The 17,500-nt window shown below is 41.1% G+C and overlaps 2 protein-coding genes across 2 annotated transcripts in view; both read right to left on the bottom strand.

The window, feature by feature from the left end:
* LOC140949510 (D-inositol 3-phosphate glycosyltransferase-like) overlaps positions 1–17,500 on the bottom strand; it is a 172,579-nt gene that overhangs the window by 40,096 nt on the left and 114,983 nt on the right. The gene's annotated exons all lie outside the window — the stretch shown is intronic.
* The window catches only part of LOC140951139 (uncharacterized), a 51,896-nt gene that overhangs the window by 12,266 nt on the left and 22,130 nt on the right, over positions 1–17,500 (bottom strand). The window lies entirely within an intron of this gene.

Genomic DNA, 17,500 nt, shown 5'->3' with positions numbered 1-17,500 from the left:
GAAACTAACTTAAAGGAGCTGTTCCCGCGAGACATGGGCCTAAAAATGAGATCCCTGGAGCTAGAGGGATGGAAAAATGGGCAAGGTACAAGCAGGGCCAGACATTTCCGAAAAAATCACTCCGATTCATCGCCCTTACAAAGTTGGTCGTTCTTGCATTTTGAGAACCTTAATGATCATGAAACCCTCATGCAAATATAATTCCCCCTAATTATGAAGACCTCATCAAACCAAAAATCCTTTTGGAGGCACACCTAACCCCTTCAATAATCGGTTTATCCGTGGGAGAGGGGATACCCGCCATGGTATGAGCCCATTTACTACCGTAAACAGCCGAGTCTAAGACGCACGGGGAGCGCGACTCTTCAATGAGGTGTTGCAAATACAAGGCAACATGGCAGGGACTGGCAGGACAGGCCCAGGAATGAAGCTTACTGGCAGCAAAACATTTTTACTTGCGAGAAGCACGAAGGTACACCACTGTCGTACTAACGGCCTTTGAGGAGAGAACCGTCGATTGCATTGTAGACTGTCTGTCAGCCTCAGTATTGAACCCTCTGGTGGGAAATTCTGGGCCCCGCGCTAGAAACCAGAGCGGAACATATCTGAAAAGTAATCGAAAATAAAAGAAGAAAATGTGAGGAGCACGAAATAAAAAAGAATTAAAAAAAAAAAAAGAAAAACGAGCTTAAAACACCGGAAAAGGGAAGTGAGAGAAGAGTGGGCGGAAGGGGGGGGGGGGGGGGGGGGTCAAAAGCCTAATGGGTCCAAACCTAAAGGTACGCATAACACGCGTGTAGAGGCACAGGTAACACTTTCCGTCAGGCGGCGTAGAGCAGAAGCCGGCCAGAGACGAGAGAGGTCTGGGGCGCCGAAAATAAACTCGAAGCGCTATGACGCCAAAAAATAAAGGCCTGAATCTGAAAAGGGAATTACGGGCCTTCCCTTGAACAAATAACCCCTGGAACTAAGGCAATAAAACCCAGTCGACAACAAAACTATTCCAATGCACTCCATCTCTAGTAGAAACATTCCAGAAAATAGCTGACTTCCATAGGGGAGGAACAAGGGTTTCCGTGAGCGCAGCAGAGCCCAATGTGTCTGATGACTCTGACAATGAGGCAAACCTGTGGGCCAAGCCAGTTGTCGTCCTAACTCCAATTTAGAGCGAAGGCATAAACAGCCTAACAGCCTGGCTGAAAAAATCGAGAGTTAAGCCTAGGCAACTCGCCGTTCTAGCTACAGGCGAACCTGTCAATAGGACCTAAGAGGTGATTTAGCCCTTGAAAAACGGAATCGTTGAGGCCGTAACCATAGAAGTCAACGAGTTTGCAGATACAGTCCGCACTGGCGTTCAGGTCCTTAGGGATCCACTTGACCTCGAACGGAATACAATGATGGGAGCAAATTTGAAAAACAACTAGGGCTAAATCCCGGAGATCGCGTTTCCTGCTGCCGTCGCGAAGAATGGATTAGACGTTACGGTTGTCAGAATACCAAAAAACCTTGGACTGATTATGTAAAGGGCTCCCGAAGGCTAGTAAGGCAAGACAAACCGCTTTGAGTTCTGTCCAAGTCGATCTACGAACACTTTCCGACCAATTCTGATGAAAAATCAGCCTAGGTCGAGACTCCTCTTAAGCGCCGCAGGCTGAATAGGGAGCATCGAAGAAGCTGGAGCTTACTCTCACTGGAAGCGAACTGGAACCCCTCAATAAATTTTGCCGTTGAGAGGCTAACATTGTTCGACCAAAATTCAATTTCATACAAAGAATCAACGGACAGGGAAACCTAGCTATCCCAGGAAACAGCTGAGTAAACAACTGAGAAAAGAAATCGGGCCATGATACACGCGACGGATCCAACGCAACTCGAGAGGGAAATACTTTGGCCAGCTACACACGGGACGCGTAGAACATGGACTGTGGTGGAAGACTTATATGAAGACAAAGCCACCAGGCCGTGAGACAATTTAGCAATGCGTTCATCCGTGGCTCTAATACTTCCATCGAGAGTGTTATGAACACGAAGCCACAAGAAAATTTGAACGGGCTCCCACAGGGACTTTTCCTCATTAGGAATTCGAACAAAGCGAGACTAAGGCAAATCGGCATGGACAGCCCGCAAACTGTAAATTTTGGCCTGAACGCGATAGGCTTCTCCTCCTATAGCTACACCATAGTCAGGAAAAATGGCAATAGGGATACCTTGGCTTCTTCTCGCTTTCTGAAGCGGTTAGAGGGAGGCTGACAAGAACCCAAAGGGAAGCGCGCAAAGTAGAAAATACCTAAAAATCCAGGTGCCGAGATCCCAGGTGAACGCAAGGAAATACCGGTGATCAGGGAAAATTACGATAACCGCACTAGAGATAAAACATAAATAAATAAAAACCCATCTCAAAAATTTAAGTGGCCATGGACAAGTCTTCGCACTTGAATTTCTGTTTGTAGAAAAAGGTGCAAACGTGCTTAAAATCCAGGATTAACCTTTGTTAGACGGAGCGGCGGGTCAAACAGAAAGCGGGTAAATGATATTGGAATGCAAAAAATTTCTGAAAGGAGGTAGAGACTGGGAAGCTCATTAACAGCTACGGACAAAAAGAACTGTAAACACGTGCGGAGGCATTGTAGGATTAGTAAAAAAACATAAAAAGCTGGAAGAAGGGAATTATGTAACTAAGACTAATAACATTCAAAATGAACAGAGAAACTAGCAAAGTATGCCAGAAATAGATCACTATGAAAAATATTCCCCAAACTGAAGGTAGAATAAAAATATCAACGGTACACTCAGAGCTCTAAACCGCGCCTAAAACTAGCGGGGTGAACGTCAGAAGAAACTGGTATAACATCAAGACAATCCTGATCCATATAACGGCTTGCCGCTTTTAAAAAAAATAAAGTACTAAATTAGAATAGACTGCACCTGATTTTTGTCCTTCATCTAGCCATTTAGGAGTTTGGCATGTTTGGCTTGTCCATCGTCGGGTTACAGGAACGCTTTCCACAGGCAAAACAGGTCCCGACACTGGGTCGACGAAGAGGCGAAAAACAGGAACGTTTGACATAAGAGGCTGGAGTTGCATCTGTGAACTTGAGGTGGACGCCGGCGTTCCCACTGGCGAGGATCTGTTGTTGAGAGTTGAAAGAGTGGTCTTCTTCTTCTTACCGGCCTAGTACGCTACATGGCCGCAAAATTCTGCTCTGTGGATCCTTTGAAACTGGTCTTCGTTGGCCTTCTTCTTGAACTTACGTGGTTCGTTATACTTTAGTTTCTTAATTTCTTTCATCTGCTGCTCGGCCAAATTTTCGTTAGCGAGCTTGATTTGACCAACGGTTTCTGTTAACAAATCTTTAAGCAAGTCCATTAACTGTTTGTTATTCTCCTAAATGAGATCGGACACTTCGTCTTTGCTGACGGATATAACGCAAGAAAGAGCCGATAAGAACGTGAAGAAAAACCAAAGAGAGGTTGGTTCGTAAGCCTAGATGACGTACACGTGATATACGCAGCCCTATATACCCCCGATATGGCTACCCATGGTGCACCCGGCCCAGTACCCAGGCCCTGTTGTATCTCGTGCCGTCAAAATATTTATTTCTGTCTTCTTCGCGGGCTCATTCGTCAGAAATAACATTTTTTGCGTCTTCTTAAAACGTAACCAGTCAAACAACACAACCACACGTTAATCACCACTACCGAAGTATAACTAGGCCAGCCAAAGCGACGGATGTCGGAACAAACGAAGGATTTTCAATGATTGTACCAGTAATGGCGATTTCGAATTTATTCTGAAGAGGCAAACGGCGCGCATGCGCATAACCGTGATCGCGTCCCTTTAAGTTTTTGGTTGTTTTACAGATTATAGTCTTTGAACGGTCGTAATTTGACTTCAGATATATTTACGGATTGGTTTTGTAGGGGGTCTTAGTTTTCATAATAACGAAAACTAAGAGGGGTCTTTGTTTTCGAAATTACGAAAACTAAGACCCCTAAATTAACCGTTAAATTTGACCTAAAGCTGGGTGGAAAGAATCAGATGCGATTTTGGGGGGTCTTAGTTTTCGTAATCTCGAAAACTAAGACAGGTCTTAGGTCTTAGGTCTTAGTTTTCGAGGGTCTTAGTTTTCGTAACAATAACTAAGCGATTTTCTTTAGTCCATGAACGTAATGTTTTTCTGCAATGCTGTATCAGGCTGGGCCCAGCTCGTTAGTTTTGTTTGGAGAATGTTAAATTATTACGGATAGTGATTTACAGGTCGTGTGTACTCTTACAATAAAACGTGACACTGAGTAGAGCGGACGTACAAGGCAACTGTAATATCATCACGACTGCGCCATTATTCGGTGGTCCCAACAGTGTTAGCTCTTGCGTCTTTGGCTGTGCGTTTTGCGACTACTGGGAAGCCTTTGCACAAGCGAAACCTCCTTTAGACGTCGAAGACTGTTGACATGTACAACAAATGTCCAGTCTTGAAAGATCTTCACTTCAATTAAAACTCTGTTGCCTTGCATAGATCTCTGAGATTTTTAAAACTCCCTCCCCAGCTGATGTTTTGATTCTCGAATTAGCAGCGGTCTGTTGCTTTTGCGTTTCCGGTCTCATTCACTTCCGTCACCGAGTGTTGCGGTTCACAGCGTACGAAGTCACGTGGTACAAGTTTCCTCCCTTGTCCTTTTTTTTACTTGGCACTTCGTGCCTCGGTCGCCCTTCGGGCGACGTGCCGTGCGCCAGCGAGGATATGGCTTGCGGTTATTGATTTTCAATATAGCGAACAACAAAGTCAATCTGGGTCAGATAAGAAGCGAAGAAATCGTTTACAGTAGATTCATAAAAATCCCATTGGGCTAATTAATCGTGCTAAGCGACAGGTGTAGACATTTTTCAAGGTGAGACTTACAAGTAATTCATTTATTCAGACGAAACTCCTCTGGACCCCGCGTACAAGCATAAGAATTCTGGACCACCTTTTTGTTATTTTTATCTATCCCGAAAGGTCATGCTGTCCAGTTCAGTTGATCTTAAACTTTTTAGCTGTGCGAGGGTCGGTCTCTGGCCCTCTTTTTTGTTGGCCCGACGGAAGTCCGAATAGTAGATCCTATTTTGTTGAGCGACTTAACGCAGCTCTTGCATTTTGTAACTTAGACTCAAAGCTATATAAAGCGTACAGTTCTCGCATTGGCGTGTTGCCAGTTGCGCATCTGCCAAGGGGTTTTCAAACTCCCAAATTCGCTGCTCGCTGGAAATCAAGCGCTTTTTTCGTTATGTTAGAACTCCAAGTTTAGGAACAACTTTAGATAATATTGCCTGAAGACACAAACAGGCGTTGTGTTTTTTTCCTCCTTTTCGCCAACAGCCTTCGGGTGGGGCTGGGCCGCTTAGAAGCGACCCGTGGCCTTTTTCTTCTGGCCTTCACCTTTGCTAGACCTTTAAATTCGTAAACACTATTTCATATTTTAATAGTTATAAGATGATTTTGCAGTTTTAAATAAAACCAGCCATTAACTTGGCCATGATTTTAATCCCAAACCGCAGTCTCGGTTTTCTTTGTTTCCTAAGGTACGCGCTCTAGCAAGCAAAGCTCGGCTGTTGGCAGTAAGGGGGGCTTATTGTTAGTGTTTTAGTAAACCGCGCGGGAAGAGACAAAAATCTGTTTTAAGAGGCCCTGCGCCTAAGAAACGACCGATGATTTCCGACTAAAAATAAAATTGGCCGATTTTTATCTCCCAAGTAGAGGTTATCGAATACTATTCAAAAATGAATTGCTTTTGTTTCGGTTTCGCTTTAAACCAAAAATATCGAGCCGCAAACTTTTTCCGTCTGATAGTAGCAAAATCAGGCCTAAAATAAGCCCTCACAAAAAACGGTTCAGAAATCACTATCGCAACGCAAATCATGAGAAAACTACACAGTGATGAAGAAAAAGGCCTTTTAATGCAATATCATTGGATGAACATCGAAAAACTGCCGAAGTGAATAAAAAATAAATTTTCAAATATTGCATACTAAATTAGATAGAGCGCTGGAGCTGATTTTAAAATAATTATTTCTCAAAAGTCCAACGCTGTTGAAAGCAATCACATTGATTAATCAGACATTGGAGGGATATACATTACGATTCTGGAAAAACATTTTTCGGCCAAAGTATATTGACGTTGTACAAAGCGTTCAAAGTTACGGTGTTTACCGTTATCTTGCTACTTCGGCGAAACACTTCTCTGTTGCCAATACGGCCATGGATAGCGTGGTAAACGCCACTTTAATCCTTGCTAGGCGCTCAGAGACCATCCTAAGTAGAAGTATATAGAATTAAAAGGGAAAGGAAAATGAAAGATACGCAGAAGAAGACTCGAAATTACCATCTTCTAAGGAGAGTTGAATCTTGGAATGTTGTCGCGTGACAGCGTTCATTTGCCCAAACTGGAGCGGAATCCAAACAAATGCGTGAAATACAAGTAAAAAAAAAACAATCTTTCTATCACCAGAAATCTGAAGTGAAACAGTTTTATGTTGTTCCTATTAATGATGATGAATTCAGCCTCACTCCAAGTGCTTTGAATGTAGGCTGCATGTATTTCGTTACATACATTCCAACGGACGTAACGGGTCAGCGCGTAGGGGTCAGCGGACCTAAATTGGAGAGCAACGCCATGCTACTGGGGGCATTGGGGGTACCCAATACCGCAATACCGTAAGAAAAATTGGGAAATACCGAAATACCGTGTCAAAAATTGACGAAATATTGATACTGCATTTATTTTCGGTCACGCTTACTTAAAGTTGTATCCATCTCGCGTGTTCGTTTATCTCAAGGATTTATGGACCAGCAATCAACCTCAGCCATTGCGAGGAAACGTGAGACGACCTCGAATTGATCGGTACAACGACGAAAAGGATGTCCTACCAATTTCATCATGGATTATCTGTCAGAAATTGTGTAATGGTAATCATCTACCATTAATCTAAAGTCTTAAAAATAATGACGTGCATTAGACAGGAGAGCGCAATGAACAGTACCGCAATACTGTAAAGGATTTTCTTTTACCGAATACCGTTAACCAAAAGGATGAAAAACCGCATTAGGCATACCGCAGGGGTAAATGATACCGGAATACCGCACGTTAAAATCCAAATTACCGAAATAACGCTTGAAAAAAAGCTCAATACCGCAATACCGTAAGCCCCCCCCCCCCCCCCATGCTGTTGAAGAGGTGATACAAAATTTGGCCTAAAACATCCACGTTATATTTGATGTTTACAATCTTTGTCAATATTATCATAGCAACAAACTTTCATCTTTCAATGTTAGTATGTTGAAAGACATTTGTGGGTATTTCTAAATACCTTACAAATCTAGAGATCTAAAAAGAGACCTTTTAGCCAAGGTTTCAGAACTTGTAAAGGAATGTGACTGAGTGCAGCAAAATTCTGCAACTTTCGTGCGCAAGAGTTTGAGTGCATGGTATGCTGTCCAATGTTATATGACAAGTTGCGCGTAGTGCATTGGTTATTATCTAAATATCGTAAATGTTATTGTGGAAACAAATTATGAAGTATTTTATAAAATGAAGTTGCAAAATGAATGAGGCACTTTCATCGATTTAAAAATCCTACCGGTCTCCTATGTTTTTTTATGATATCGTCCCCGATATTTGGGTGACCCTATTCGGCGGAATGGCGGAATACATGGAATATTGTTAAATACGGAATATACGGAATACTGCAAAACACGGAATATACAGAATATTCTGTATTTGATTTGAACTGGACTGACAAAAAAGCAGAGGCAAAGAATACTCGGTTGTCAGTGAAATATAAAAGAAACAATTATCGTACTGCAGTAAGCCACACTATAGACCTTATGACGGTTTTGGAAGCCATCTTGACGGGTGAAGGGTCTTGTATCACGGGAATCTAATGTCGGATAATTTTCATAAAACGGCTGTTCTAAAAAAGAGAAGAATTGTCAACTTAAGCTTGACAGGATTATACTAACAATTAATGGGGGCCCCACCTGTGCCTAAATTTGTCCGGTCGCTTTCTTTCGATCTTCCAGACATTTGTCCGCAATTTTTCCTGGGAAATTTTTGTCGGCAAGAAGGGAGAGTTGAAAAAACTGACCCCCACTCCGCGGACTACCCACTGACCCCACTCCGCGGACTACTCTACGGACTACTCCGCGGACTACTCTACGGACTAGTCCGCGGACTACCATGCGGACTACCCTAACTAATCAACCAAATTTACTTTCACGGAGAAAAGAGTTAGAAGAAGCGTACCTGCCTACAAGATCACACTTGATAAACAGCCGCCATCTTGATTTTCGCCATTTTACTCGACCCAGCTCTCCTTTAGCCTCGCCCCAGTCTTCATCGGCCACAAGTCAGAGCACGCCGTTCAGCCAATCGATGACCACTATTGGCGCTGGTAACAGTTTTTGTTATATTCAGCTTAAAAATGTTTTTAAGAACTTACTTATAGCCGTGCTTGGAAGTCACCATATTTTTGGATTCACCTGGCCCACAAGGCCCTTGGAGACGTATTCTCCTACGTAGGGCACGCAGTCGTTATTTGGATCGTCACGCGAGGTTTGGAGAGAAGCGTTGCGTGACGATCCAAGAACGGAAGCTGCAATGGACGTAGCAATGAAGAAGAAGGGCTGGGTCGAGTAAAATGGCGAAAATCAAGATGGCGGCTGTTTATCAAGTGTGATCTTGTAGGCAGGTACGCTTCTTCTAACTCTTTTCTCCGTGAAAGTAAATTTGGTTGATTAGTTAGGGTAGTCCGCATGGTAGTCCGCGGACTAGTCCGTAGAGTAGTCCGCGGAGTGGGGTCAGTGGGTAGTCCGCGGAGTGGGGGTCAGTTTTTTCAACTCTCCCCGGCAAGAACCAGAAAAAATTACACACAACACTGTATATTTTCACGCGGTTGATTAACCGTCAAGATGGCCTCCAAAACAGTGACTCGATTTAGCGCCCTCCTTTCAATAAGCGCTCCCCCTTTCATATAAGCGCCCCCTTCAAATGTGTCTTGTTAATAAGCGCTCCCATTCTAATATTATATAAGAGTACGAGTGCGTATCACCCGAGGTTCATCTTCATTTAATAGGGACCTTTAGCATCAGGTTTTTCGTGGGAAACGGCAAACCGCAAACCGCAAAATGTCACGTGACCACGGCCTTGCGGTCACGTTTGCAGTTTGCAGTTCACGTTTGAACCGCAGGAAGGGCGTCCAGCGGTAAGTGATTTACGGCAAGGTTTTTTGCCACAAAAAATTGTACAGCCTCGCGTTTAAAGGTATGAACTAGCTTTTTGTATCCGTTTGCAATGTGTTTGTTGGATTTTTGATCTCGAATCAATGAATTATTGCTGAGTTTTGGGCGATTAAAGTGATGCACTTCGACTTGATGAAAACAACATGGCGGCCCTAAACAATGAACGCGTAGTTCAAATCAATTTTATATTCCTTTCTGCCGTACTAATAAAGGAAAGTATTCTGTTCCAATCCAGAGTTAATTTTTTTTTCTATCTTGTTACTGAATTCATAATTTAACTCAGTCTCTGTTTGGTTCCTATTTTTAACGTATCACTCCGCGAATATCATTGTATTTTGCTTATCTCTTTTTATAGACTGGGGAGCCCAGGCTTCATAAAGCCTTCTGGTTTCTTCTGGGCTCCCTTGCAACCTTACAATTCCTATACGATTCTTGTATTGTATTGTATTTTGGCTAAATAAAAATGAACTGAACTGAACTGAACTGAACGCCTTGCTAAAGTTTGAAATCTCGGCAACGCGAAACTGCAAACGCGTAACTGCGGTTTGCGGTCTGCGGTTTGCGGTTTACCTGATGCTAAAGGTCTCTAATAGCTCACAAACGAACGGTATTTCCACATTACAAAAAAAGTGGTCTTATGTCCGTAAGCGTGCATAAAGTCTTCAAAGGAATGATCTCTTCTTCAAATTTTGTGGCGATTGCTCGGCTGGTCGTTCTGGCGAGGAAGAATCCAGGAACAACAAGTCCGTTTTCCAGTCTCTTTGATCCATTACCTTAATTGACTTGCACTTTGTTCTTACTGCGATCTTTTTTAAGAAAAGTGACATATAAGGAAGGAAAGTTCCATCGGCAAATGCCCAAGAAGTTTCAAGGTAAGTCCCTCACGTTAACTGAGCATTCACCGTCGGCAGTATTTGTTACTGTTGCAGTTTCAAAGATTGTTCGTTTTTAAATAAATATTAAATCTTTTTTTTTTTGAACATTTGGTCGTTTCTCCAAAAAGAAATAAGCAATCTGTCCCGAATAAGCGTCCTCCCTTGAGCATGTTGAGGCACCAAAAGTAAATAAGCTGCCTGGGCGCTAAATGGAATCATTACGGTAAGTCAATTTTTTTACTTGTCACGCGCTTAAACTATGGTTCGACTTATTGAGGGTAAAATTATATAGAAATGATCTGAAGAGAAACAAAAATTGGTATTACTTCGAGTTAGCACGAGGTTCGAGTCGGTAGCGAGGGTTCGGGTTGTTGGAGTCGACTGCTTTTTAAACGATTTGTCTCTTATCCTGCGTTTTAGAGTATTCCATATATTCCGTATTTTAGAATGTTCCGTGTATTCCGCCATTTTACTGAATAGCGTCACCCCCGAAGTTTTGATGTCCAAGAAAATACTAAACGCGAGGCTAACCAGTGTGCTAAGAATTGAATCTGTTAGCTACATTTTATAGCGCCAGATACTAGTCCTTTTAGAAAGAAAGAAACGTAATTCTTGGGCGTAACGAACTCAGTTTTCGCGACCAAGCTTTTCCTCGTTCTCGGGAGCGACAATACTCTAACATCTCTCTTTTTTCCCTTGAAGGCAGACATTGGACATCGACATGAATGATTCTAGCCCGAAAAATAAAGATAGTGAAAGATATCTTTCAATAGACCGCTGGCCAGAAGCGTCGACTCGTGACCCCACAACGCTCAGATCACGCTGAGGCCAAAACGGTGCGGCGGTTCGGGAATTTTTTCTTTTTAAGTCACCATCGTTTGAGAAAAAGTAACATTACACTGTTTCACTAAATGCTCTCTGGCAGCGAAAAAATTGTGTTCATTTACATTCCGCCACAGTTTAGACAAATGACGTCAATGGCCGCTGTCACGCGACGACATTTTCCAGATTCAAGTTTCGTCAGCAGATGGTAATTTTGAGTTATTTTATTTTTCTGCCTATTTTTCATCTTCCATTTTCTTTTAATTCTACGTTCTTCTACTTAAAATGGTCTCTGAGCGCCTAGCAAGGATTAAAGTGGCGTTTACCACGCTATCCACGGCCGTATTGGATAACAGAGAAGTGTTTCGCCGAAGTAGCAAGAAAACGGTAAACACCGTAACTTTGAACGCTTTGTACAACGTCAATATACTTTGGCCGAAAAATGTTTTTTCCAGAATCGTAATGTATATCCCTCCAATGTCTGATTCATTACTGTGATTGCTTTCAACAGCATTGGACTTTTGAGAAATAATTATTTTAAAATCAGCTCCAGCGCTCTATCTAATTTAGTATGCAATATTTGAAAATTTATTTTTTATTCACTTCGGCAGTTTTTCGATGTTCATCCAATGATATTGCATTAAAAGGCCTTTTTCTTCATCACTGTGTAGTTTTCTCATGATTTTGCGTTGCGATAGTGATTTCTGAACCGTTTTTTGCGAGGCCTTATTTTAGGCCTCATTTTGCTACTATCAGACGGAGAAAGTTTGCGGCTCGATATTTTTGGTCTAAAGCGAAACTGAAACAAAAGAAATTCATTTTTGAATAGTATTCGATAACCTCTACTTGGGAGATAAAAATCGGCCGATTTTATTTTTTGGCCGGAAATCATCGGTCGTTTCTTAGGCGCAGGGCCTCTTAATGATTTAGAATGAACTATTCTCGAAACTGAGAAAGTTTTGATCAAAGCTGTGTAAATCTAACTGAAGCTGTGCATGGAACCTCGCGTTTCCTGTTTTTTATCTCACCCATTGTATGGAATATGTGTGAAAGTCTTCATTACTGAATCGGTATATTTCAAAGAGCTACACAACGACCAACAATATACATATATACATGTCAACTACATGTATCACTAGTTAAGTAGAAAGAATCGTTAAGGTACTAGTCCATCTTAATAAACCAGAAGTATTGCTGTGATGGGATTGATCACTAGTGAGTTTTATACGCTGTTTTTGCAACGTACCTTTCCAACTGACCGTTTTTCCGTGGGTCAAATATTCCTCGCCATGTGCCCCACAATAGAGGATTGGATAAACGTTAAGTGGCATGATATTTTAAAGCACATGAAATTTTATCATAATATGTGGCAACGATCGATAGTTTGTAGTTTTAGCAGTTCTCATACGTTCTCTCTTACGTGTTGCACCGGCGTGTCGTTGGCCTGGGACAGTGTACAACACAGACTGCGGACTGCAGACCAGGCGTAAATGCAGAGTGAGAGTAATAAATCCGGTAGTCATGGGGTGCCAAATGTAAATTTGTTTGATTTTATGTTTTTGCTGAGCGATCAAGGTTTAAGTTTTGTGATCTTACGAGCTCAGGAAAAACTCAGATGCTTTTTTTAAAGAATATATATTCTAGGAATATTTACTGTTTTGTATTAATACATTCATCACGCGTTCACATTTGACCCTTGTGGCCTTTTGTCTTTCATTCGTAAGGCATGTGATAAAACATGGACTGGACTGGATTGGTAAAACATGGACTGGATTAATAAATTATGGAGTGATAAAACATGGATTAATAAAACATTGGCTAATAAACCATGGAGTAATAAAACATGGTTAAAAATAAGCGACGGGCATCACACGACTCCTGCACTTAGTCGTATTGGAAGTTATATGGCCTTGAGCGCTTCGCTCTAACTAGTAGGTCCATTAAGAGATTTTCTCTTGCGCTAAGATATGAGGGGAGGCTCCTTGAAGATTTCTCTTAGTCGTTGCTGGTTCTGCATTAGGTGCCATTTCCCCATAAGTATTCAATTCTCTCATAGGTAAAGCCGGGTGGTATTCTGTAACAAAAGGTAGAAGTTTTTTGCGTGCGGATTTGTTTCTCTGTTTAGGGCTGTTTTCCTGTCGGCAAATTTTACGTCAGAGAGGTACTTTCTTAAAATAGCGGCAAGGGAGCCTCTTTCTAACAGGAGGTTTTGAAAATTTCTAATATTCCTCTCAAATGTAATGTGCGAGGAATTAGAGCCTAGAAGCCTGAGCGCTTCTCCTTTAATGAAATCGTTTTTTCACGCCTGGTGGGCCGTGTACTGGAATGTTTCTGTTGGTTTATAATGTGTTTGCACGTCTAGAATTTATTCCTTGTCGAATCTAACCCCTTTGTACAATTTTGTGTCCAAGAACGTGATCTCTGTTTCTGACACCTCAGCCGAGAATTTTATCGTAGAGTGAAAGCTATTTGCCTTTTCCACAAAGATTTCTATTTTGTTTTGACTTGTATTCCATAGCGAAAACACATCGTTAATATACTTTTTCCAAGAAAGCGGTTTGATGCAACTCTGACTCAATATTTGTTTGTCTATTCTGGCCATGAAGATGTTTGCAAAAGCAACGGCCATCTTTGTTCCCATGGCTGTTCCATGGATTTGCAGGTAGTTGCAACCGCAAAATTGGAACGAGTTTTCTGTTAATATAAGGTAGAGCACTTCTCTTAGGTACTTAGTGGGTATAGGGGCTTTGTCCCCATAAAAATCTTCGTAGCGTGACATACGATTTTTACGCCCTCTTCGTGTGGTATGTAGTTGTAGAGACTAAAAACGTCCGTAGAGACTAGGACTGTATTTTTGGGCAACTTTGTACTGTCAATAAAATTCAGGAAATCCGTCGTATCTTTTAGATACGAGTCTTGTTTCTACGCTGTTGGCTGAATGAGTCGATCTACAAATGCAGATATCCGCTTCGTGGGGCCATCAATCCCTGATATTATAGGTGCGATACTTCGCCGGCACTGGTCAAAAAACAACACCAATTTTGACAGTTTGAATAATTAACGAAACTGGCTATTTTATACGAAATACTTTTGTTGTTGGCAAACAAAAGTGACCTTTTCGAGAAAAAGTAAGATAAAATATAACTGGCCCTATTTCGACCGCAAATATTGCGTGACAGAAGTACTTAAGGTGACTCGACCTAGTTTTTTTTGGGGGGGGGGTACCATCCTACTTTGAAGCTCTCTGGTATCCCCACCTTTACCTTTATCGCAAGTCTAACACACAGAATGGATAACATATAGATCAATCTACAATATAAAATAAAATTTTTGGCGATCGGGGTAAATGTCACGTAGTTATAATGCCACGCCCCTTTGAGGTCTGAGTCGAAAATCTGCTGTTGCCGGCATTTTTTCGTGAAAATCTCTCGGCTACACATAGTGCGCATTAGTGCCTTGCGCTGAACAGAGTTTCACCAAAATCGCAAAGACCCAATCCGAGAAATTCAGCGGTTTCCAAATTTAGGTCATAATTTATGCGAAAATGATAAGCAAACTTTACACGATTATATCTGATAAACTATGAGACTTTTGGTGCAGTGAGACAGGCCATCGCGTGATACATAGAGGTTTAACTCACAATTTTTAATCAATTCTCGTGCTTCTTGTGCCTTTGCAAAAAAATCAAGAAGTGCTACACACTAAGTCTACTTGCTATTAAAAAATATCATTGTTTCATAGGTTTAATGCAAGCCAATAATTAAACCAACTCGTGACGGGAATCCCTTCTATTTTCTCATACTAAATTAGCATATCTCGGTGAGCATTCGGAAGTCAGCCAAGCGTGGTCGTTGCACGCTTGCTGAACAAGAATGCTGTATAATTACAGACTAGAAACAATAGACAACTCCCAAAGCACAAACTCAGCCAAAACGCTAAAAATCTTCAATGTTTACTCAAGTTTGGGCTTATAGAAGATAATGTCACAGTTTTTCAATGACCATGAAATTCAGAGCCCGGGTAGTTAGTTAATCAATTGTGGCCCTGAAAAAATTTGAGGGGAAAAAACTACGAATTTTTAAGAAAATGCTTTTTTCGTGAGAAGGACTCTCAAACGCTGACAAACGTCAACAAATAGCTAAAACTATAATTTCTATATGTTTGCTTTGCTCGAAATCGCGCGCATTTACAAGGCCCTAAAGCTTTTTGCTGACCTGCAAGGACCCATCTGTTATAACGATGCCCAAAATAAAGGGATAAGTCTCCTAGTTTATTAGATATAATCGTGTAAAGTTTGCTTATCATTTTCGCATAAATTATGACCTAAATTTGGAAACCGCTGAATTTGTCGAATTGGGTCTTTGCGGTTTTGGTGAAACTCTGTTCAGCGCAAGGCACTAATGCGCACTATGTGTAGCCGAGAGATTTTCACGAAAAAATGCCGGCAACAGCAGATTTTTGACTCAGACCTCAAAGGGGCGTGGCATTATAACCACGTGACATTTACTCCGATCGCCAAAAGTTTTATGTTATATTGTAGATTGATCTATATGTTATCCATTCTAAGTGTTAGACTTTCGATAAAAGTAAAGGTGGGGATACCAGAGAGTTTCAAAGTAGGATGGTGCCTCCCCCAAAAAAACTGGATCGAGTCACCTTAAAGTCATGTTTGTCATATTCAGATCTTATGAAACCAAGGAAAAAAAAAACTTTTCTTACTTGGTCATAAATCCTTGTTGTATCACTCCATGTTTTATGAATCCATGCTTTATCACTCCATGTTTTATTAATTCATTTTTTATCACTCCATGTTTTATTAATCCAGTCCATGTTTTACCTATCCAGTCCAGTCCATGTTTTATCACATGCCCATTCGTAAACCGAATAGGTAAAACTGTTGAGACCTCAAATGTAATAAATGACACTTAATGTAATAAAGGTCCTATGTGTCATAAATTTTGGCCCTAAATGTAATAAAAGTCCTAACAGTCGTAGGATAACTATTGGCCCTGAACTTGATTTAAAGTAGTCAGTGACTGAAACATCCAGCGGTCTGATGGGATAACGTCATAGCCAGGTGATTCACTTTCTACGCCACATTAAAATCTTTATAGAAATTTACCCTCCAATAAAAAAAAAAAAAGGTTTTTCAAGGTATAAAATTTGCGCGGTAGACAATGTTCAGTAGTATTTGGGCAATGTGGATATGGTGGATTAAAAGGAAAGGGAGCAAACAACAAATTCTTAAATGGGATCATGATGGTATGGCTAAAATTTCTCTGAACTAGATCGGGGTTTTAAACAAACCCAACGGTGCCTGGCCTTGTTAAATCTGAGCCTGATAATTGGAAAAAAAGGAAAACTAACCACTCAAGAAATAGTGAGAAACACTCGACTACGTCTCGTGTTTGTTCCCGTATTTGTCAGACACCAAGTAGGCCTGTTGGATCTTAGAAAGCGTGGAAAGATTAAATTTCAGATCAAGAAATTGTTTATTAATATGTATTGCCGTTATGAATGTTTTCACTGGTAGGTTCAATTGTCTTAGACCTGTTAAAAATAAAAATAACAAAGCAGTTGCGGCTAGTTTAAGGCTTATACATAGCAAATGGACTTTCTCTTGTACGGCAAAGTGAGCAAGGTTCTGAATTTAAGGAGCTTAAGTGAAAGGGCTTTTTTATAAGTTGCGAGTAAAATTCACTATGTACACAGCCGCCTCAGTCTCAAGGAAAAATAGAAGTTATTGCGCTCTTTGTTCGTGCTTTACGTTCCAGCAAGATGGAGTATGATTCTTTAAAAATAGGGAACTCAAGAAAGGTCTTTAATTGGTCGAAAGCAATGGCTTGATTTTAAACGAGAAACCAAAAAGAAGTACTCAAAGTGCAAACCTCCATTTAAAGTGTATTTTGCACACTCACGCCTGGTTGCCATACTAACCAAACTTTTGTACATTTATTACACTTAGGACCTTTATTACATTTAGGGACAATTAAACAACGTCATCAGTATGGAATTTCTGTCGCTGAGTCGCAGACGTTCCTCCTGGCGAAACGTCCTTTAATAGCGGCAAGGAGCGAGGAGAAACGGCTGAATTCGCAGGTAGGCTATAACAAAACCCTGGTAAATTTTGAATTTGGATTAGTCCGTATCGTGGTAACATACAGTTACACGTGAATTAATTCCTAAGGTAACTTAGTCGCTATGTAATAGTCGCCTTCGATCTTTGCAGTATTTCATGTTATGTTGAAATTTATAGTATACACGTAATTAAGCTGAAATTTCAACTGATATGTTAATCCTGATATATAGCTTGTTTTTCAATCTTAAATTTATATTTCTTTTTGCAGTTCAGCTGCATCCCATTGTTCGATTACCTGCTAGGATAGAACATATTTTTGGGAAATATCGTTCCTAAATCTCGTCACCCAACAAACCAGTTCAAAATTTTCCTTCTTACTTCATCTTGACGTGACATCAGCCATGTCAGCATCGATTTCTCTCTCAACAGCGAGAAAGAAACCCGTTTTA

This window comes from Porites lutea, chromosome 10 (assembly GCF_958299795.1).
Source record: "Porites lutea chromosome 10, jaPorLute2.1, whole genome shotgun sequence".
Lineage (NCBI taxonomy): Eukaryota > Metazoa > Cnidaria > Anthozoa > Scleractinia > Poritidae > Porites > Porites lutea.
Note: the sequence above shows the minus strand (reverse complement) of the source record. Positions and strands in the feature narration are given on the sequence as shown.